At 41.6% G+C, this 22,678-nt stretch overlaps 8 non-coding genes across 8 annotated transcripts; 7 read left to right on the top strand and 1 right to left on the bottom strand.

Moving 5' to 3' along the window:
• Positions 1 to 390: 390 nt before the first annotated feature.
• Positions 391 to 464, bottom strand: trnat-cgu (transfer RNA threonine (anticodon CGU)). Its single transcript has one exon. It is a non-coding gene; the product is annotated as a tRNA-Thr (tRNA).
• A 17,806-nt stretch (positions 465 to 18,270) lies between these two features.
• trnak-cuu (transfer RNA lysine (anticodon CUU)) lies at positions 18,271 to 18,343 on the top strand. The gene has a single exon. It is a non-coding gene; the product is annotated as a tRNA-Lys (tRNA).
• Positions 18,344 to 18,572: 229 nt separating this feature from the next.
• On the top strand, positions 18,573 to 18,646 carry trnan-guu (transfer RNA asparagine (anticodon GUU)). The gene has a single exon. It is a non-coding gene; the product is annotated as a tRNA-Asn (tRNA).
• Positions 18,647 to 19,510: 864 nt separating this feature from the next.
• On the top strand, positions 19,511 to 19,583 carry trnak-cuu (transfer RNA lysine (anticodon CUU)). Its single transcript has one exon. It is a non-coding gene; the product is annotated as a tRNA-Lys (tRNA).
• A 229-nt stretch (positions 19,584 to 19,812) lies between these two features.
• Positions 19,813 to 19,886, top strand: trnan-guu (transfer RNA asparagine (anticodon GUU)). Its single transcript has one exon. It is a non-coding gene; the product is annotated as a tRNA-Asn (tRNA).
• A 1,165-nt stretch (positions 19,887 to 21,051) lies between these two features.
• On the top strand, positions 21,052 to 21,125 carry trnan-guu (transfer RNA asparagine (anticodon GUU)). Its single transcript has one exon. It is a non-coding gene; the product is annotated as a tRNA-Asn (tRNA).
• Positions 21,126 to 21,974: 849 nt separating this feature from the next.
• On the top strand, positions 21,975 to 22,047 carry trnak-cuu (transfer RNA lysine (anticodon CUU)). The gene has a single exon. It is a non-coding gene; the product is annotated as a tRNA-Lys (tRNA).
• A 229-nt stretch (positions 22,048 to 22,276) lies between these two features.
• On the top strand, positions 22,277 to 22,350 carry trnan-guu (transfer RNA asparagine (anticodon GUU)). Its single transcript has one exon. It is a non-coding gene; the product is annotated as a tRNA-Asn (tRNA).
• Positions 22,351 to 22,678: the final 328 nt, after the last annotated feature.

The raw sequence follows: 22,678 nt of genomic DNA, 5'->3' as shown, positions 1-22,678 counted from the left end.
TGTTCTCTTTTTATCAACTCTCAAATATGTGTAGGTTTCTCGAAAAATACCAAAAAATCTTTTGATAGAGATCAGATTCAGAGCAATTATCAAAACATACACATAGTTTATACTGTTTTATAAGTGGAGTGAGAGCGCCACCTAGTGGATAATAGCAGAAATATGGATTGCCGTAAAAACTTGTCATTGGCAGGGAAGTGTTTTCTCTTACTTGTACCTAAATTCTGTAAAAAATACATTTGTTTGTTATTTAATGTGTATTTTTACATGCCCTTTTTAGTACGTCCGTGCCTGCCTCTGAGGAGGTCTGTGCATGCTACTGTTCTAGAACAAGTAAAACACACATCCTTCTTGAATTAAAAAGTTGAGTACACATAAAATCCAGGCATTAGGCACCGCTGGGATTTGAACCCAGGATCTCCTGTTTACGAGACAGGCGCTTTGGCCAGCTAAGCCACGGTGCCACTGTTCACCTTGCATAGGGAATATATTTATTAAAAGAGCAAATAAGCAAAAACTCTCGAGAAAGGTTGAGACATGTTGCTGCATACAGTTGCTGTCGACAAAGAAAAGAGAGTAAAAGGACATCCTACATTTGAGGCACTGCGAGTATTGGAGCCCAGGATTTCCTGTTTACTAGGCAAGCATATGGACCAAATGCAGTACTGCTGACCTGCAGAAAACATGAAGACCTGTGCCCTTGATATTAGGCACTACTAGTTTTTTACCCAAGGATCCCCCATTCACCAGACAGGCACTTCGTGACCAGGCAGGTAAGATTTTCTAATAAGCAAATAAACACCTTAGACATTAGGCACCGGTGTGATTTGAACCCAGGTTCTCCTATTTATAAGAAAGGCCCTTTGACTAGCCACAGCACCCACGGATGCCAAAAGATGTAGGGTGGCCATTCGTGCCAGTTCCATCGGACACGTCCCGAACAGGATTTTGGTTGCGTTCTCTGGAAGTCCGGAAGGTTTTGATGAGTTCATTCCAAATTCGTCATGAGCTTAATTTCGAATGTAAAATTATACCCGTTTAATAACAAAAAAAAAGTTTTTTCACGCAAATACGTTATTGTATTTTAGGCCTGTTGGATAACCGCAATCTCTTTAATACTCCAATATTTTGCAGGAATCATACCTGTCAAGTATCCCGTTTTGGCCTGGAAAGCGAAGAGGACAGTTTCTTAAGTTTGTTGCATTAACAGGTAGATTTATTACATTATATCAGTTGTTAAGCCGCAGAATTACTAATTTGGAAGTTTGTTTATGTATTTCTTCCAGTAATGATTTGCTGTCTGTGTTCTTAAAGTGCTAACAACTAAGCAAGCAAACAACAACAAAATATCCACATTCTTATCGTTACAATGCTTGTCTAATGGATTTAATGTTACCGATCAGATCTAAGTTAATATAAACACTAAATTTGCTGTTGTTGGCACACATAGACAAAAAATACAAAAACACCAATGCCTTCACAAAATAAAGAGAGAACGGAAAGGGAGGCTGCTAAAGTCAGTTCAACATTGCAAACATGGATTCAAAGCTCCATCAAGCCAGCAGGTAAATCATATTGAATATTTATTGTCACACTTTAATTCTTGTTATTATATTTCCCATTATAATCACTTGTCTAAGATGCTAGTAATATAGTAACACATCATATATTTATAACACTTTATTAAAACCATACTAATATAGTACCACCCCTCTTAGTGCCCTTTTTAGTTTGGGCCACTGCCCCATCTAGCATTTTCATTTTCTAAATGACTGTTCTCATTACAAAGAAAAGTGAATGGTTTATAAATAATTTTAGCATTAAGGTATAATGCAAAAGAAGTTAAATTAAGGCTTTTTAACCTAAGGCCAATGGGTTTTGTACAGATGAAATAGTGTGTAGTGTATAGAAATGTAGTTTTCACAGAGCTGTGTGTTTCACTAGTTTCTCGCTAATGAATTAGTTTGTTTAGTTAATGTTAACACAATTATCAGCACACTAAGGTTTAAAAAAATTATCCGGCCCTCACATCGTGGCGTTATTTACCATCCGGCCCTCAGCCTAAAATGAGTTTGACACCCCTGATATATAACATTTTGTGTTGTCATTTAGGCTACAGCACCAGTCTTAAAATGTAAGGGATACTGGAGCTTGTTTGGGTTGATGGGACTGCTCGCGGTGGGCACCGGAAAATTTCCCTTATTTTCAAATCCAAACTTGACAGGTGTGGCAGGAATACAGAGTGTGATGGTCAAAGCTGTCCATTAAGGGTGTTCTATAATGAGTGAAACACACATTCTTTATGAATTAAAAAGTTGAGTAAACATCAAAATTCAGGCATTAGGCACTTTTCCACGTCAAAGGAAGTTTTTTATAAATATGGACTTCAATCTAATTAGTTACTTGAGTAAGAGTAAAAAGTATTAAATGAAAAACTACTCAAGTTGTTAGTTACTAGTTACTTCCGATCTGATAGAGAAGAAAGGTAAAAACACTGAATTTCAGACTACTTGGAAGGATTTCACAAAACCTCTCCTTGAAAGGTTCATTGTTGTGCTTATATACGTAAAACCTAGGTTAAAGTAAAGCAGCCTATCTTAGTCCTGCAATAGGTACATTAACATCACTTATACTATGGGTCCGTTGAATGCTTTAATCTGATTGGCTGATGAACGTTCTGCGGTGTGCCATTACTTTCTGGGAAACCCACAGCGAACGTAGTTCCAGGCAGCTCTCTTGACCGCATTACAGTTCCATATCACTTCGCATAGTTGAAGTCCAAATTTGTGTATAAATGCAAAACGTCACATTGTGCTGTTCAATTTGTTTAGTTTTATGGGAAAAGGGTATGGAAATATGCAGATGTAATCGTGTGTTGTTTAAGGTTTACAGGATTTGTCATTGCTTGCACAAGAGCGCATATGACGAACACACTCAGACAGACTGAAAGACCTACGGACAAAAGGCCAAGCCTAAGCTAAAACAAAAATTATATGCGTGACTGAAAGAGGATATTATCTTATCAAAAGCTCACGCTAACGGAATGTAAGACTAACTTTACTTTACATTGCAGCCCCAGGCCAAGTGACCTTTCTAAAAATCCTGACTGTGGCATCTCTTTGCATTTCTGTTGCAAATGTTGGTTCCCAGGAAATAAGCTCTCCTATGTACACAGTTAGGACTCCATTCTTCATGTTATTGAATTGTCTTTATTGTCTTTATTGTCATTGTATACTCGATACAACGAAATTGCAAAGCTTCTGCATAAGGTGCATAATACATAAAAGTAATAAAAACATAATACAAAATAGTGTACAATTAAAAATGTTTAAGCTAAGACTAAGAATAAATAGAATAAAAAGGAATAGGATTGATACATACTAATAAATTAATGTTGACACAGGGTAGGAAGCAAATGCAGCCTGGTGTTCAGAACATGTGTGTTCAATGCAATTTAAGCTCTGGGAAAAAAGCTATCTTTGAGTCTATTTGTCCGTGACTTTAAACATCTGTAGCACCTACCAGAGGGCAACAGTTTGAACAAATGGGAACCAGGGTGAGAGTGGTCTTTTTCACTCCTCAAGGCTTTGCCAAGGCAGCGGGAGTTGTAAAGATCCTAAAGGGGAGTAAGAGTGCAGCCAATTATCCTCTTTGCGGTATTAATAATTCTCTGTATTCCCCTTCTCTCTGCCTCAGTACAGCTACAATACCATACTGGAATGCAGTATGTTAACAGACTCTCCACTGTAGAGCGATAGAATGTCTCCAGTAGCTTCTCCTTTAGGTTAGTCTTTTTTGCACTCTCAAAAAGTCAGAGGTGTAAAGAGTAGCTGAAAGCCATACTTGAGTAAAAGTACAAATTCCTTAATGTAAAAATTACTCCACTACAAGTTACAAGTCCCCAATTTAAATATGACTTGAGTAAAAGTATTAAAGTAACCCAATTTAAAAGTACTCAAGTATTTTTACTCGTAATGAATGTTGGCTCAAAGATGCACTAGTCCTCAACACAAAGAGACATTGTAGGTCTGGGCAGTGAAAACTAAGAAAGTTTATTTATGAGGTTTTATTTCCTAATATAGAAAAGAAATCAAACACCTCAAAATTTTGACCTGGCAGAACAAACACAGATTAAACATAGTCATAGTCTTTTGACTAAAATTTAATTTAGTTTTAGTCATATTTTTGTCATCTGAATTGATTTAGTTTTAGTCTAATTTTATTCAACTAAATGCCATGAGATTTTAGTCTAGAAATCTACATTAAATTAAATTTAAACCCATTTAGTTTTAGTCTAGTGTCATTGTGTACTTGAATGTGCCATGCTGACAAATATATAGCCTAACTTTGTGATATAAATATATGGTAACACTTTAAAATAAGGTTCATTAGTTAACATTAGTTAGCTACATTAGTTAACATGAACTAATAATGAACTGCACTTATACAGCATTTATTCATCTTTGTAAATGTTAATTTCAACAATTACTAATACTTTATTAAATCTTGTTAACATTACCAAATATTCTTATATAGGCCTATCCTAAAAAGATATAATTTTAATATTTAAAAAATTCCAGTTAACTAAAATTACACTAACAGAAATATGATAATGCATATTAAAAACGTGAAGTTGTTCATTTGAAAGATTAATTGTAAACACATGTAGTATGTAACACCACTATCTTACATTAAGTGCAATACATTTCTTCCGTCATGCATCGCTCTTTACAGTAAATACATTACAGCATACTTGATTAAATGTGAGGACAGTGAAATTGTACACTTATTATCAATCTTATAATGTACTTAAGTTACTCGGGCAATCAGTACAGGACCTCGCTGGTTTATTTTGGCTTATATAGTAAGTTATATCAAGTTATGTAACTTACAAGCTCAGGTTAGCTGATAAAGTAGCATCAGAGTTTATAAACATTTGTGCTTGCCTTTGAGTTGCGGGATGACCCAATCGCGCTTCACTTTTGTTTTTATTGTAGCATCACATGTTTAACAAAGGGTCCCTTGACTGAAGCAAATGTGATATGCATCCATATGTTTGCTCTTTATCTCTTCTCTCAGACCAGACGCGAACTTTTCTCTACACTTTATGACATACGCAGCACGCAGATGTCCCGCTACGGTGGCTCAACGCAAGTCATTCAGCGTTTGGCATAAAAGTACCGTGAGACCAGACTTCTCCATATGTATTTGATTCGCTCTCGCAGTACTTTGATTTCATACGATTGCTCTGCGCAGCGCCAAATGAAGTCCCTCAGTTGTGTGTGTGCGTGTAACCTTGCGACCACAGATTCTATCCATCATCACCCTCTGACACTTTTGTCTCGTTTTTATTTGACGAATAAACAATGTAGCGAGTAACGTTAAGTGTCATTTCAAATGTAGTGGAGTAAAGAGTACAAATACCCAATCAAAAATGTAATTGAGTAGAGAGTAAAAGTTGCCTATATTTTTGATACTCAATACAAGTACAAAGTAGCCCAAAAAATACTTAAGAACAGTAACGAAGTACTTTTACTCAAGTACTTTACACCTCTGCATTTTGTGTAGCTTGTCTATGACTACAGAAGAAAGGGAAAGTATGAAACTGTGCAGGAAAAATTGGAATACTTCAATGGAAAAATGAATGTGATCTATGAGAGAGCAAAGTTTAACTCCAGAAAGCAAGAGGCTGATGAACCAGTTAATGACTTTATCACTGCACTGTATTCACTGTCAGACCACTGTGCTTTTGGAACTCTAAGAGAGGAACTTATTAGAGACAGAATTGTTGTTGGACTGAAAGACATCAAACTGTCAGAGCGCCTTCAACTGCACGCAAACCTAACTCTGGAGAAAGCCATAAATATGGCCAGGCAGAGTGAAACGGTAAGAAAACAACAGGCAGAAATAAGGCAGGAGGATGAAGAAGACTTAAAACTAAATGCTGTACACAAAGAGAAAAACAAGCATGATTCATTTGCAAAGCCAAATAAGCCAGGAAAAGAAAAAAATTGGCCAAGTTTTCAGAAAAAACATAAAGACAAATCAAAGAAATCATGCGGCACAAGATGTGGTAAATCACCATACCATGTAAAAGATACATGCCCAGCTAAAAATGCTGTATGTCACCAGTGCAATAGGACAGGTCACTATATGAGTCAATGCTATTCCAAGACTGTGCTTCATGAGGTTAATGGGGACAGCGACTCAGATGATGGGAAAGCATTTCTCGGAGTCCTGGATTCAAATACTCAAGGCTGGTATACAACCGTCCAGATCCTGAATCAACCAGTAAAAATGAAAATGGATACTGGAGCTGATGTCACCACGGTTCCTGAATCGGTACATACATTGCTGGCTTCAAATAAAAATATAGATCTAAAGAAGACACAGAAAAACTGAGGGGACCTGGAAAGCATATACTGGATGTGAAAGGAGTATTTTCTACTTCCATCACAAAAAATGATCAAAACAGAGAGGAAGACATATACGTGGTCAGAAATCTCTTCACACCACTCTTGGATGTCATTGAAAAGCTCTGCCTTGCTGCAAGACTGGATAATATCACAGAGTGTCAATGGCAAAAGAAATATCCAAATCTTTTCACAGGCTTAGGCGAGCTGAAAAAGATTCAAGATTCAAATATCTTTATTAGTCCCCAAGGGGCAATTCAGTTTACGGCCAACCCATCCAATAGGTCAATTAGCACACAATAAATATAAAAATTGGAAGTTAAAAAGTATACAAAAAAAAAACAATCATACACACATACAACACAACACACATTCACATGCCGGTGACAGAACAGAGCAGTGTAATACAACATCCAATTGTAATTATTGTTTCTCATTTAACAGTCTTATAGCAGAGGGAATGAATGAGTTTGCATAGCGGTTCGTTTTTCGTATTGGCACATGATACCTCCTGCCGGACTGCATAATAACAAATCCATTCCTGAGTACATGAGCTGGTTGACACAGTATGTTATCTGCTTTTTGGACCACTCTCTTCGCCCATATAGAACCGAGATCATATAATTGAGTACCAGCAGTGGTGTAGTCTACGTGATACGCAGGTATACGCCGTATACCCACTAGAAATTGTCAAGGATTTCCGTATACCTACTAAAAATAGCGCGAGGATGCGTAACAGCATGGTTTTGTGACATTTTTAAACTTTTAGTCATAATATAGATGTGAAGCACTGACCATTAGAATGCCACACTTGCTACCTTAGTGGGTTGAAATACATATTAGGCAATATACTTCCTGCCGAACTGCGCGATCCGATCGGCGTATGAATTTCTATGAAATCAAATTACTATGGCCCTGTCCCAAATGACGCACTTCATGTGGACTTTCGGTCTCGTGGCCTTAAATTGCGCGTTCTCGCTTAGTCTACGAGTCCGTAGGGTGTCCCATCTGTCATTTTTACGCTTTGAAGTGTGCTCATCAGCGCCTCCTTTGCCCCCTTGATGCGGTCTTCAGCGAAGCCCGCACTGCAGCAGGCTTCGCGCACTTTGCCAACCCAGAAGTCCTTGCGAAAGGGCAATCGAACCAATCAGACGACGGAAGGGAGGAGTTCACACTGACGGGCAACTTCTCTACCTATTTTCCGGTGTGATGCTCGAGTCTGTCCCAAAATACGACTCCGGTGCACCCACGTGGACTCGCATCAAGGGTCCCTAAAGTCTGGACTACGTGATGTCATCAAAGTGTGGACTCTGAGGAGGACCACAAGTCCGGAGTGTGCCATTTGGGACAGGGCCAAAAGTGACGCGAAAGTGACTGGGGAGCAGACTGGTGTTGCGCCACAAGTGAGTGACAGCAAAGTACCGCGAGAGAGACTCCAGTTATCACATGGAGAAATCTGCTTTGAATCGCTCTCGCGGTACTTTGACATCACCATGAGGTCTGCTTAGCGCCAAATGAAGTCGAACCTGCAGTGTAGCTGCTCACTCGACACTGTAAACAAACAGTCCATGTGGAGAAGAGAAGGACGAGTGGAGCAGTGCACAACATAAAATCCATAGAGTTTACAACGCACATGTGAGTAAACAACATTTAAATAATCAGTCCAGTTTATTACTTTATCTGGAGGTAAGGCTCCAAATACAATAAAATAAGCCCGTAATTATATCCTGATGGTTTTAGCTTTCAGTATGTTTGCTTGTGCTTCACAGTGTTAAACTTTCCTTCTCTGTGTTAATTTATATATCTACGTTCAAGATGTATATGATCTTAAACTTCTGTGAGGAAATTCATGTCTGCGTTGATGTTCAGTTCAGACTTGCAAATTAAAGATCATTTTCTTCACTTTGGTTTGGGTGTCTAATATGCTACATTATGGTCTTGTAATAATAATTAAGTAAAAGCCTATTTTCATTTTTAAACAATGCTTATATTATATGCAAAAAAAGCTTTTATATCAATGACTATGCAAATGAGAGTAACTTCATGGTCATCTTAAATGTGTATTATGGTAATTAAAAACATTTACACCATTAAATTAAACATGGTAATGTTATCAATAGTTGTCAGATAATAGCTATTGAAAGAGTGGATATTTTCTCCTTCAATCCAAGTGTTTGCCACGGATTGAAGATTGTAAACAGTTTATTTAATTTTAATTAACAGTTGAGTAACTTTTGGCCCTGGGTTAGATGTTGATTAACACTAAACCAGTCTAAAAATCAGTCCAGTTTCCCCAGCTGTAAACCCATTGGCTGTTAAAGTCTTTTTTTTTCTTATAATAAACTGACATGTTGATAACACATTCAGTTTATGTGTTTATGAGTACACTTTCAGAATGCTCTTAGTTACATGAATATCTATACTGTATGCATCTGTGAGTGTGGTGGTGCTTATGGGCTAGGACGAGTGAACATAAGGGTGAGAGGGAAAAATCACAGTATACTCACTACAAAAATCTAGACTACACCACTGAGTACCAGTAATTTTCGAACATACTTTAACAATGTCATTCAGACTCTTTTTTTCCTTCACACCCAGACCATTAAACCAACAAACAAAAGAAAAAGTTAATAGACTCTCAATAAATACCTGATAGAATGTGCAAAGGATTCTTTTACATACCCCAAAATAATTCAACTTCCTATGTAGGTATATTCTTTGGTTTGCTCGCTTAATAATACTATCAGTGTTCTCTTTGAATTTCAGTTCTGAGTCGAACACTGTGCCCAAATACTTGTATGTTTGTACGACTTGAACACCTTCATTATGTATTTTACTCTGTGTTGGTTTGTCACTGGACTTCCTAAAATCTATAATCAGTTCTTTAATCTTTGACACATTTAAATCAAGGAAGCTGTCATCACACCATCTAACAAACTCTTCAAGGGCACTACTTTGATCACATTGATTGCCCTGTAAATGGGACAAGAGTGCCGAATCATCTGAAAACTTTACTAAGTGGCAATTCTCCCAGGATGACCTGCAGTTGTTAGTATATAGTATAAAAAGCAGGGGAGAGAGCACACAGCCCTGAGGAGAGCCTGTGTTTGATACAATAACTGATGACATTTTTCCATTTACATAGACCTGCTGCCTTCTATTTGTTAGAAAGTTTAAAATGAGCAATAGAATCTGTTCAGGTAAATTAAAATATGAGATTAATCTTTCAATGAGAATGTGTGGCTGCATTTTATTAAAAGCTGAACTGAAATCAGCAAATAAAATTCTCACATGTGATGCAGGTTTCTCAAGATGTTTATACACCTGGTCAAGGATAAAAAGCTTTGCGTCATCAACACCCTTACTCGTCTGATATGCGAACTGTAGTGGATCTAATTTATCTACAGTTAGGGGGATGATTATGTCCTTCAGAATCTTTTCAAAACATTTCATGACCAGGGAAGTTAGTGCAATTGGTCTAAATTCATTGAGTTCTTTAGGGGATTTTGTTTTGGGGATAGGTATTATTGTTGATGTTTTCCATAAGTTAGTTATATCCCCACTATCATTTATTAACTTTTAAAAAATATAAAATATAAAAGTTATATTTTTTAACTTCTTCCTGTTGTATTTTTATTCCTCTTTGAGGTTTTAGCTTTTCTCTTAGTGTGACTTGACTATCTGAGAAGGGTCTCTCAAACCTACAAAAAAATGAATTAAAAATATCTGGCAACTCCCCATCTTCTGTATCATTAAATTTTATCAGTTGCCTAGTTCTACATACCGGTTGAGTAATAGATGCCATCGTTTTAATGCCTTGCCAGGCTGCCTATAAATCCCCACTGTTATATTGATTTTCAATTTTATTCTTATACTGACGTTTTGCTTTCTTTATTTCGTTTTTGACTTCTCTTGAAACAGCTTTTTTCTCTACCAAGTCTCCTGAGTAAAATGTTTTTTTTCCTGTTGATAACACTTTTCAATTCTTTCGTTAACCAAGGCTTATTGTTAGGATAAATGACCACTTTTTTTAGATGGAATAATCATATCAACACAGTATTTGACATAGGTGGACGTTGTTTCCGTTAGTTCATTAATGTCATTGCCCGTATCGTAAAAACAAGACCAGTCAGTACAGTCCAGACACCCCTGAAGAGAGGAAATACTGTCTTCTGTCCAGAGTTTTATAATTTTTTTTCTCACGCTCAAGACGTCTGAATGCGGGCTTATACACAGGCATCAAAAAAATACTGTTATGATAGGAATCACCAAGTGGCGGCATAGCCATTGACCTATAGGCTCCATGTATTGAACCATAACATAGATCTAAAATGGTGTTCCTCTGCGTTGTGGAACAAGTTATATACTGTTCATATGATCTTACGGTCTTGTTTAGAGTACAATGATTAAAATCTCCTATAAAAAACTTGGGGGCCTCTGGGCAAATAGAGTCCAGTCTATGAGTGACATCAGCGATCACTTACGCTGCAATTGAAGCATTAGCACGCGGGTGGATATACACAAGCGTATAGAACAGCTGTTGGAATTCTCACGGTAAATAAAATGGCCTGAGGGACACAGATAGCAGTTCAATATCCGAAGTGCATATTCTTTCTCTCACTACCACAGTATTACAGTACCTTTTATTTACGTAGAAGCACACTCCTCCTCCCTTCCTTTTACCAGATGTAATCGGGTCTCGGTCCAGGCGAATCGGGCTACCGAACCCGCTCATAATTAAGTCCTCGTCCCGATCTGACTCCTTTAGCCAAGTTTCCGAAAAGGCGAGAAGACAAGTGTCTCTTATGCCGGGTTTAAACTTGATCCAGGCTTCCAGCTCATCTGTTTTATTTCTTAATGACTGCACGTTAGACAACAGGATAGTGGGGAGTGGTGGTAGCTTACGGCGATTATTGAGCCTGAGGTTTTTGAGTCTTCGATGCAGGCCTCCTCTTCTCCCTCTTTTCCGATGTTTACTCCGTGCATGCAATCTGCACAATTCTGCTGGAATTTCCGGTATAATACCCGCAGACGTTGTTTGTAGGGAAATAAGAAACTCTCGGCTGTAGATAGCTTTCCCCCGCGCTCCATACTCCAAACCATAACAGGTGGAGAGCTCCACCAGTAGCGTTATCACAATAAATATAGCGAGCGCTTGATCGAAAGTCTTTAAAAGTTTCATCTCTGAGTCACTGACACGTTCATTCACACATAGACATCAACATCCACAGGTAGACACTTAATAAACCGATAAAAAGTAGATAAAAGTAGGACAAACAATGCAGGGAGCGCCCCCAGTAGTACTGTATTAAATTACAGCCCAATGCAACACCCTATTCTGTGAACGTCGCGAGACGAATACCCATACCGTTTACAGAGAAAGTGAAGGATGAGTTATCCAGGATGGAAAAGCTTGACATAATCAAGAAGATTGAAGGACCAAGCGATTGGTGTTTTGGAATGGTCCCAGTTCGTAGCCTCTTATGGAACGGCTGAAATTCCACAAGGGGGCGCATTTGTTCCTCAGACGTTGCACAATAAACATGACATCCGAATATATTCATTATAAATCATGAATGAAAAGTGAGATTCGAACGAATGTCTGTTAGTGAACTTATTGTATACACTATTTATATCGTAATTCGGTCAGAAACGTCAAGATTGTGAGATGAACAAATCGTTTTGGATTAAAAGGCTTGGATATTCCATTTCCTTGGACTTTTGGGGATTTATGAACAATTTGTTTTGGACAATTTCACCGAAGCGGATAAAGGAAAGATTTTGAAGGTAAGTAAATATCCTAAATCGGCGCCGCCCGGTTCAGGTAACTAACAACTAGATTACAGTTTTATGACTGCTAAAAATCATATTATGCTTTCTGTGTGCGCTTAATGGAATCCCGAAAGTCTAAGCTTTACAACGATGTGCCGCATGACCGTATATTTTGAAGATTTAATGCTTCAAAGTTACAATGACGTAATGCAGCCTCACGTGCAAGGGAGGGGGTGTGCCGTGTACGGCACAGTGTTCCTTATCAGGTTAAGCCTGATGACTCAGTAAGAATTTGCGTTGACCTGACGAAATTGAACAATGCTGTAAGGCGAGAGAAGTTTATTTTGCCCTCAGTGGAACACACAATAGGCCAGCTGGGCAAAGCAAAAGTTATACGCCAATTCTGGATTTTGGCAGATTTGGCTGAAGAGTTTCAACTGTTGACCACCTTCATCACGCCATTTGGCCGATTTGCTTTTAAAAGGCTTCCATTTGGAATTTCCAGCACTCCAGAGCTGTTCCAGATGAGAATGTGTCAGATCTTGGAGGGACTGGACGGACTTGCATGTCACATGGATGACATCCTTATATATGGAAGTTCTCCTGAGGAACATGACGTTAGACTGGATGCAGCTTTAAAGAAGCTCCAGAGTGCAGGTCTAACATTAAACAAAAAGAAATGTGAATTTGCCAAGACAGAAGTCAAGTTCTTAGGCCACAAACTCTCTTAAGATGGGGTACAGGCTGACCCGGACAAGCTGGCTGCTGTTAAAAACATGCGGGAGCCTACTAATGTAACTGAGGTACGCAGCTTTTTGGGCATGATAAACCAGCTTGGGAAGTTTATTCCGGACCTGGCGGAGAAAACAAAACCCTTGAAAGACCTTCTCTCACAAAAAAATCTATGGTCCTGGGACTCACCACAACAGGAGTCATTTGCAACATTGAAGAAGGAGCTTGTCACAATGCCGACCCTATCATTCTTTGATCCAAAGAGGGACACAAAAGTAGCAGCTGATGCATCGTCCTTTGGTCTGGGTGGGGTAATCTCTCAAAAGTTTGAGGATGCATGGAAGCCCATTGCATATGCGTCAAGAGCATTAACACCAACAGAGCAGAGATACGCCCAGATAGAAAAGAGACGTTAGCTCTTGTTTGGGCATGTGAACGTTTTAGCTGCTACCTTATTGGAAAACACTTCCTTCTCGAAACAGACCATAAGCCACTTCTGAGCTTTATGAGCACAAAACATCTGACTTATGAGATATTTATACATAATTAGTCATGTTCCAGGAAAATTGTTTGCTACTCCAGACACCCTGTCCAGGATTCCTTGTACAACAACTATGACGAATGCTGACTCTTCTCTCGTGGAAGACACAAATATATATCTGGGCCAAATACAGAAAAGTTTCCCAGCATCAAAGAGCCGCTTGGATGAGATTCGACATGAGTTGAAAAAAGACCCCATATGCAACCAAGTAATGGAATTTCATGAACATGGATGGCCAAAAACCGTACATGATAAGGACAATCTCAGACCGTACTGGTTGGAAAGAAGTACAATTTCTGTTCTGGATGGACTGCTTCTAAAAGGTACAAGATTAAATATTCCCGCCTCACTGCAAAAGTCAATCCTGCAACACATACACCAGGCACACCAAGGAGTTGAAAAATGTCGCCAAAGGACGAGACAGTCGGTGTGGTGGCCCGGGCTGAGTTCACAGCTGCGAACAATGGTGCAGCAATGTGACGAATGCAGAAAGGCTTCCAGAACTGCTGTAGAACAATTGCAACCAACAGCCTTCCCGTCCTATTCATGGCAGAGAGCTGCTACAGATTTGTTAGAACTAAAAGGACAAAAGTACCTTTTAACTGTCGACTATTATTCCAGGGATGTAGATGTAGCAACCTCATCAGCAGCTGTAATAGAACATCTAAAAGCTGTTTTTTCCCGAAATGGGGTACCTGAGATACTAATATCGGCCAATGGGCCACAGTATAGCAGTGCAGACTTTCGGGAGTTTGAGAAGGACTATGACTTTAAGCACCTTACGAGCAGCCCACGATACCCCTAGGGGAAAGGCGAAGCCGAAAGGGCAGTACAAACTGTCAAAAAGCTCCTGGGGAAAACAAAAGATCCCTTTAAAGCCTTACTTGCATACCGTTCAACACCACTTGCAAATGGCTACAGTCCAGCTGAATTATCAATGGGCAGACGATTGAGAAAAGGCCTGCCAGTGCTACCATCCCTTCTCACACCAAAACTTCCAGATACTGAGAAACTGAAACAATTTGAATCCAGTTTACGTGCTCACACTAAACATACATTCAATAAGAGACACAGAGCCAGATCCATGTCACCACTAAAGCCAGGAGAAACTGTATGGATCAGGGACCAAGACATTCCAGGTAAAGTGGCACGACAGCCCGGTCCAAGGTCATTTGTTTTGACAACTTCGCACGGAAACATTCGACGGAACAGACAAGCATTGGTGCAACTCCAAAATCCTGATAAAGGAAAGGAACCGACCATGGACTGTCCAGAATTATTAGAAGATTGATAACATTCCTGACAGGGAGACGCTAACAGTTCACCAACCAGCTCCGAGTCCACAGACTTCTGTACCTACCCAAATAGGAACATATAAATGGTCAGGACGTTTATCTGTTCCACCAAGACGAATGAACCTTTAGTTCATGGCCAGTGACAATAGAGGCAGAATAATCCTCTCACTGCACCAGGAGTGTTCAGGTAGTCTACCCTGACCTCCGTTAAAGAAACAAAAGAACAAAAAACAAAAAAGAAAAGGTTGTTATTGTTTAAATGTTAACTAAACAACAAATTTGCTTTAATGTGAAAAAAAAGATATATATTGTTAATGTCAACAAAACAAACAAAAGTGTTGTTATTTGATTACAGCAATAATGTACATTTATTTCATAGAGACATTTCATGTTGCACTAGTTAAGTGTAAGGGCATAAGTCAAAATATTTTATTGTCATTGAATAGCAATTTATCTGATTCATTACGTTCATTGTTTTGGAGAAGGGGAGATGTGGTGGTGTCTAATAAGATTGCTACGGAGGTAGCCCTGCCCCTGAGCTGGCGGATTGTTACTGTGTAAGAGAGCAATAAAGTTCAGTTAAGATCCTGCAGCCAGAGTGTGGAGTGTCTCAACATGTGCTTAAGACAGGAAAATACATGTATATTATTAGATTACATTAACAATTACTCAACATAATAGACTTTACAATGACAATGAGGTAAAGGTGGTAATAACTATTTACATATTACATACATACATACCCTTGCTCCGAAAATGTCCTGTCTGCTTTGCAAAGGAGAACTGTGTGGCAGTTGTCTTTATTATTTTTTTGGGGTTGGCTTCAACTTCAACAGACACAGCAGGTATATGTTCCGTTTGACATCCCATGTGCTTCATTAAAGACATGGCCGGGCTGGTAGGAACATTAGTAGATGAGGGGAGCCAGTGCTGAGCATGCGGGTAGAAGAGAGATGGGGACTGAGTTTAACAGTCTGAGGACGATCCGTCAGGATATTCATAATCCAATTACAAGTAAGTAAAGGCAAACCCAGATACTTTAGAGGTTTGCTAAAGAGTATGTCCAGTATGATAGTATTAAAAGCCGAGCTGTAGTCAATAAAGAGCATCCTCACATAGCTATCCTTATTTTCCAAGTGGCATAGTGTGTTGTGGAGAGCAATAGATATTGCATCCTCAGTTGATCTGTTAGCTCAATAAGCAAACTGATGTTTTCAAAAAGGATTTCAAACAGGGTAGGATTACAGCTTGTGTCAGAGAGAGTATCCTTGTATCTTTGTCGAATGGTGTCACTCGCTGTCAAACAGCCCTCTGAGCCGTCCTCCCCCATCTCACACTGCTCTCGCCTTCTCTGTGGTGCAATCGGTTAGCCCATTCGACTGTTAACTGAAAGGTTGGTGGTTCGAGCCAACCTAGGGATGCTGGAAGCTTTTCAGTGACAGGGAGAGCACCACAGCATTATGTCATTGTTGTAACCGTTGAGGCAACCAAGATGTCGGTAACAGAAAGACAAGAAAGTCTTCTCTTTCAGTTGTTCCACTGCACTGAGTTTTTGTGGGGTTTATTTACAGAACTGTCCGATCAGAGTCTTAAAGCTCGATGACCTGGAATAGTAAAACAGTTTAAAGACATACCTTGGTGCCATCCAAAGGACAACATCCAAGCCTAAGCCGAAACCCAATTGTATGCGTGACTGAAAGAGGATATTGTCTTATCGAAAGCTTACCTTACAGGAATGTGAGACTAACTGAAGTGCTGTGGCGCTCACACTACACAACAAGGTTCTTGTCATCTGTAATTTTTAACGTGGTTGTGCACATGCTACACAACACACCGCTTACGAGGTGCACAAACTGAAAGACCAATGTTGAAGAGGCAGTCACGACCAATGGACAAAAACGTTTCCTCATAAATTCATGCGAGAACTTGATCGATCTTTCTCCGTTTATTCCGTCGGCACCGTGGTTAGCTGGACCCACTACAAGATCAACTGGCAAGAATATCAAACAGGTCTGAAAAAATTGCAGCATCTGTGACTGCTCGAGATGTGCCCAGATCACATCGATGGTCTGCTCAAAAACAACAAGCATCAGCATCTGCAACGAGCACAGACTCGCCTGCGAGCAAGAGGTTTTGCAGCGGACCTTAATTATTCTGCCTGCTATGGAAAACTCCAGCCAGAAGCCACGTGGCCTGAGCTTGCCTTTACCCGTGCAACATGCAAGGCATCTGTTTGTGCTGTTTCTTCAAGAAGGTAACGCCTTGCAATCAGCCAGCAAGCAACACCACATTTGGCCCGGCTAGCTCAGTCGGTAGAGCATGAGACTCTTAATCTCAGGGTCGTGGGTTCGTGCCCTACGTTGGGCGTGTTAGCTGCTTTTCTCGTTTTAGCTTTACATTGCAGCCCCAGGCCAAGTGGCCTTTATAAAAATCCTGACCGAGACGTCTCTTTGCATTTCTGTTGCAAATGTTGGTTCCCAGGAAATAAGCTCTCCTATGTACACAGTTAGTTATCCTTTTCGCCCGCTGTCAAACAGCCCTCTGATCCGTCCTCCGCCATCCCACACTGCTCTCTCGTCCGTCTCTGTGGCGCAATCGGTTAGCGCGTTCGGCTGTTAACCGAAAGGTTGGTGGTTCGAGCCGACCGAGGGACGTTGGAAGCTTTTCAGTGACGGGAGAGCGCCACAGCATCATCTCATTGCTGAGGCAACCAAGCTGTCGGTAACTGAAAGACAAGAAAGTCTTCTCTTGCAGTTGTTCCAGTGCACTGAGTTTTTGTGTGGTTTATTTACAGAACTGTCCGATCAGAGTCTTAAAGCTCGATGACCTGGAATAGCAAAACAGTTTAAAGACATACCTTGGTGCCATCCAAAGGACAACATCCAAGCCTAAGCCGAAACCCAATTGTATGCGTGACTGAAAGAGGATATTGTCTTATCGAAAGCTCACGCTACAGGAATGTGAGACTAACTGAAGTGCTGTGGCGCTCACACTACACAACAAGGTTCTTGTCATCTGTACTTTTTAACGTGGTTGTGCGCATGCTACACAACACACCGCTTACGAGGCGCACAAACTGAAAGACCAATGGTGAAGAGGCAGTCACGACCAATGGACAAAAACGTTTCCTCATAAATTCATGCGAGAACTTGATCGATCTTTCTCCGTTTATTCCGTCGGCACCGTGGTTAGCTGGACCCACTACAAGATCAACTGGCAAGAATATCAAACAGGTCTGAAAAAATTGCAGCATCTGTGACTGCTCGAGATGTGCCCGGATCACATCGATGGTCTGCTCAAAAACAACAAGCATCAGCATCTGCAACGAGCACAGACTCGCCTGCGAGCAAGAGGTTTTGCAGCGGACCTTAATTATTCTGCCTGCTATGGAAAACTCCAACCAGAAGCCACGTGGCCTGAGCTTGCCTTTACCCGTGCAACATGCAAGGCATCTGTTTGTGCTGTTTCTTCAAGAAGGTAACGGCTTGCAATCAGCCAGCAAACAACACAACATTAGGCCCGGCTAGCTCAGTCGGTAGAGCATGAGACTCTTAATCTCAGGGTCGTGGGTTCGAGCCCCACGTTGGGCGTGTTAGCTGCTTTTCTCGTTGGAGCTTTACATTGCAGCCCCAGGCCAAGTGGCCTTTATAAAAATCCTGACCGAGACGTCTCTTTGCATTTCTGTTGCAAATGTTTGTTTCCAGGAAATAAGCTCTCCTATGTACACAGTTAGGACTCCATTCTTCGCGTTATCCTTTTCGCCCGCTGTCAAACAGCCCTCTGATCCGTCCTCCGCCATCCCACACTGCTCTCTCGTCCGTCTCTGTGGCGCAATCGGTTAGCGCGTTCGGCTGTTAACCGAAAGGTTGGTGGTTCGAGCCCACCCAGGGACGTTGGAAGCTTTTCAGTGACAGGGAGAGCGCCACAGCATCATCTCATTGCTGAGGCAACCAAGCTGTCGGTAACTGAAAGACAAGAAAGTCTTCTCTTTCAGTTGTTCCACTGCACTGAGTTTTTGTGGGGTTTATTTACAGAACTGTCTGATCAGAGTCCTAAAGCTCGATGACCTGGAATAGCAAAACAGTTTAAAGACATACCTTGGTGCCATCCAAAGGACAACATCCAAGCCTAAGCCGAAACCCAATTGTATGCGTGACTGAAAGAGGACATTGTCTTATCGAAAGCTCACGCTACAGGAATGTGAGACTAACTGAAGTGCTGTGGCGCTCACACTACACAACAAGGTTCTTGTCATCTGTACTTTTTAACGTGGTTGTGCGCATGCTACACAACACACCGCTTACGAGGCGCACAAACTGAAAGACCAATGGTGAAGAGGCAGTCACGACCAATGGACAAAAACGTTTCCTCATAAATTCATGCGAGAACTTGATCGATCTTTCTCTGTTTATTCCGTCGGCACCGTGGTTAGCTGGACCCACTACAAGATCAACTGGCAAGAATATCAAACAGGTCTGAAAAAATTGCAGCATCTGTGACTGCTCGAGATGTGCCCGGATCACATCGATGGTCTGCTCAAAAACAACAAGCATCAGCATCTGCAACGAGCACAGACTCGCCTGCGAGCAAGAGGTTTTGCAGCGGACCTTAATTATTCTGCCTGCTATGGAAAACTCCAACCAGAAGCCATGTGGCCTGAGCTTGCCTTTACCCGTGCAACATGCAAGGCATCTGTTTGTGCTGTTTCTTCAAGAAGGTAACGGCTTGCAATCAGCCAGCAAACGACACAACATTAGGCCCGGCTAGCTCAGTCGGTAGAGCATGAGACTCTTAATCTCAGGGTCGTGGGTTCGAGCCCCACGTTGGGCGTGTTAGCTGCTTTTCTCATTGGAGCTTTACATTGCAGCCCCAGGCCAAGTGGCCTTTATAAAAATCCTGACCGAGACGTCTCTTTGCATTTCTGTTGCAAATGTTGGTTTCCAGGAAATAAGCTCTCCTATGTACACAGTTAGGACTCCATTCTTCGCGTTATCCTTTTCGCCCGCTGTCAAACAGCCCTCTGATCCGTCCTCCGCCATCCCACACTGCTCTCTCGTCCGTCTCTGTGGCGCAATCGGTTAGCGCGTTCGGCTGTTAACCGAAAGGTTGGTGGTTCGAGCCCACCCAGGGACGTTGGAAGCTTTTCAGTGACGGGAGAGCGCCACAGCATCATCTCATTGCTGAGGCAACCAAGCTGTCGGTAACTGAAAGACAAGAAAGTCTTCTCTTTCAGTTGTTCCACTGCACTGAGTTTTTGTGGGGTTTATTTACAGAACTGTCCGATCAGAGTCTTAAAGCTCGATGACCTGGAATAGCAAAACAGTTTAAAGACATACCTTGGTGCCATCCAAAGGACAACATCCAAGCCTAAGCCGAAACCCAATTGTATGCGTGACTGAAAGAGGATATTGTCTTATCGAAAGCTCACTCTACAGGAATGTGAGACTAACTGAAGTGCTGTGGCGCTCACACTACACAACAAGGTTCTTGTCATCTGTACTTTTTAACGTGGTTGTGCGCATGCTACACAACACACCGCTTACGAGGCGCACAAACTGAAAGACCAATGGTGAAGAGGCAGTCACGACCAATGGACAAAAACGTTTCCTCATAAATTCATGCGAGAACTTGATCGATCTTTCTCCGTTTATTCCGTCGGCACCGTGGTTAGCTGGACCCACTACAAGATCAACTGGCAAGAATATCAAACAGGTCTGAAAAAATTGCAACATCTGTGACTGCTCGAGATGTGCCCGGATCACATCGATGGTCTGCTCAAAAACAACAAGCATCAGCATCTGCAACGAGCACAGACTCGCCTGCGAGCAAGAGGTTTTGCAGCGGACCTTAATTATTCTGCCTGCTATGGAAAACTCCAACCAGAAGCCACGTGGCCTGAGCTTGCCTTTACCCGTGCAACATGCAAGGCATCTGTTTGTGCTGTTTCTTCAAGAAGGTAACGCCTTGCAATCAGCCAGCAAACGACACAACATTAGGCCCGGCTAACTCAGTCGGTAGAGCATGAGACTCTTAATCTCAGGGTCGTGGGTTCGAGCCCCACGTTGGGCGTGTTAGCTGCTTTTCTCGTTGGAGCTTTACATTGCAGCCCCAGGCCAAGTGGCATTTATAAAAATCCAGACCGAGACCTCTCTTTGCATTTCTGTTGCAAATGTTGGTTCCCAGGAAATAAGCTCTCCTATGTACACAGTTAGGACTCCATTCTTCGCGTTATCCTTTTCGCCCGCTGTCAAACAGCCCTCTGATCCGTCCTCCGCCATCCCACACTGTTCTCTCGTCCGTCTCTGTGGCGCAATCGGTTAGCGCGTTCGGCTGTTAACCGAAAGGTTGGTGGTTCGAGCCCACCCAGGGACGTTGGAAGCTTTTCAGTGACAGGGAGAGCGCCACAGCATCATCTCAAGCTGTCGGTAACTGAAAGACAAGAAAGTCTTCTCTTTCAGTTGTTCCACTGCACTGAGTTTTTGTGGGGTTTATTTACAGAACTGTCTGATCAGAGTCCTAAAGCTCGATGACCTGGAATAGCAAAACAGTTTAAAGACATACCTTGGTGCCATCCAAAGGACAACATCCAAGCCTAAGCCGAAACCCAATTGTATGCGTGACTGAAAGAGGATATTGTCTTATCGAAAGCTCACGCTACAGGAATGTGAGACTAACTGAAGTGCTGTGGCGCTCACACTACACAACAAGGTTCTTGTCATCTGTACTTTTTAACGTGGTTGTGCGCATGCTACACAACACACCGCTTACGAGGCGCACAAACTGAAAGACCAATGGTGAAGAGGCAGTCACGACCAATGGACAAAAACGTTTCCTCATAAATTCATGCGAGAACTTGATCGATCTTTCTCCGTTTATTCCGTCGGCACCGTGGTTAGCTGGACCCACTACAAGATCAACTGGCAAGAATATCAAACAGGTCTGAAAAAATTGCAGCATCTGTGACTGCTCGAGATGTGCCCGGATCACATCGATGGTCTGCTCAAAAACAACAAGCATCAGCATCTGCAACGAGCACAGACTCGCCTGCGAGCAAGAGGTTTTGCAGCGGACCTTAATTATTCTGCCTGCTATGGAAAACTCCAACCAGAAGCCACGTGGCCTGAGCTTGCCTTTACCCGTGCAACATGCAAGGCATCTGTTTGTGCTGTTTCTTCAAGAAGGTAACGGCTTGCAATCAGCCAGCAAACAACACAACATTAGGCCCGGCTAGCTCAGTCGGTAGAGCATGAGACTCTTAATCTCAGGGTCGTGGGTTCGAGCCCCACGTTGGGCGTGTTAGCTGCTTTTCTCGTTGGAGCTTTACATTGCAGCCCCAGGCCAAGTGGCCTTTATAAAAATCCTGACCGAGACGTCTCTTTGCATTTCTGTTGCAAATGTTTGTTTCCAGGAAATAAGCTCTCCTATGTACACAGTTAGGACTCCATTCTTCGCGTTATCCTTTTCGCCCGCTGTCAAACAGCCCTCTGATCCGTCCTCCGCCATCCCACACTGCTCTCTCGTCCGTCTCTGTGGCGCAATCGGTTAGCGCGTTCGGCTGTTAACCGAAAGGTTGGTGGTTCGAGCCCACCCAGGGACGTTGGAAGCTTTTCAGTGACGGGAGAGCGCCACAGCATCATCTCATTGCTGAGGCAACCAAGCTGTCGGTAACTGAAAGACAAGAAAGTCTTCTCTTTCAGTTGTTCCACTGCACTGAGTTTTTGTGGGGTTTATTTACAGAACTGTCCGATCAGAGTCTTAAAGCTCGATGACCTGGAATAGCAAAACAGTTTAAAGACATACCTTGGTGCCATCCAAAGGACAACATCCAAGCCTAAGCCGAAACCCAATTGTATGCGTGACTGAAAGAGGATATTGTCTTATCGAAAGCTCACTCTACAGGAATGTGAGACTAACTGAAGTGCTGT

The sequence above is a fragment of the Paramisgurnus dabryanus genome, chromosome 8 (genome assembly GCF_030506205.2).
Source record: "Paramisgurnus dabryanus chromosome 8, PD_genome_1.1, whole genome shotgun sequence".
NCBI lineage: Eukaryota > Metazoa > Chordata > Actinopteri > Cypriniformes > Cobitidae > Paramisgurnus > Paramisgurnus dabryanus.
Note: the sequence above shows the minus strand (reverse complement) of the source record. Positions and strands in the feature narration are given on the sequence as shown.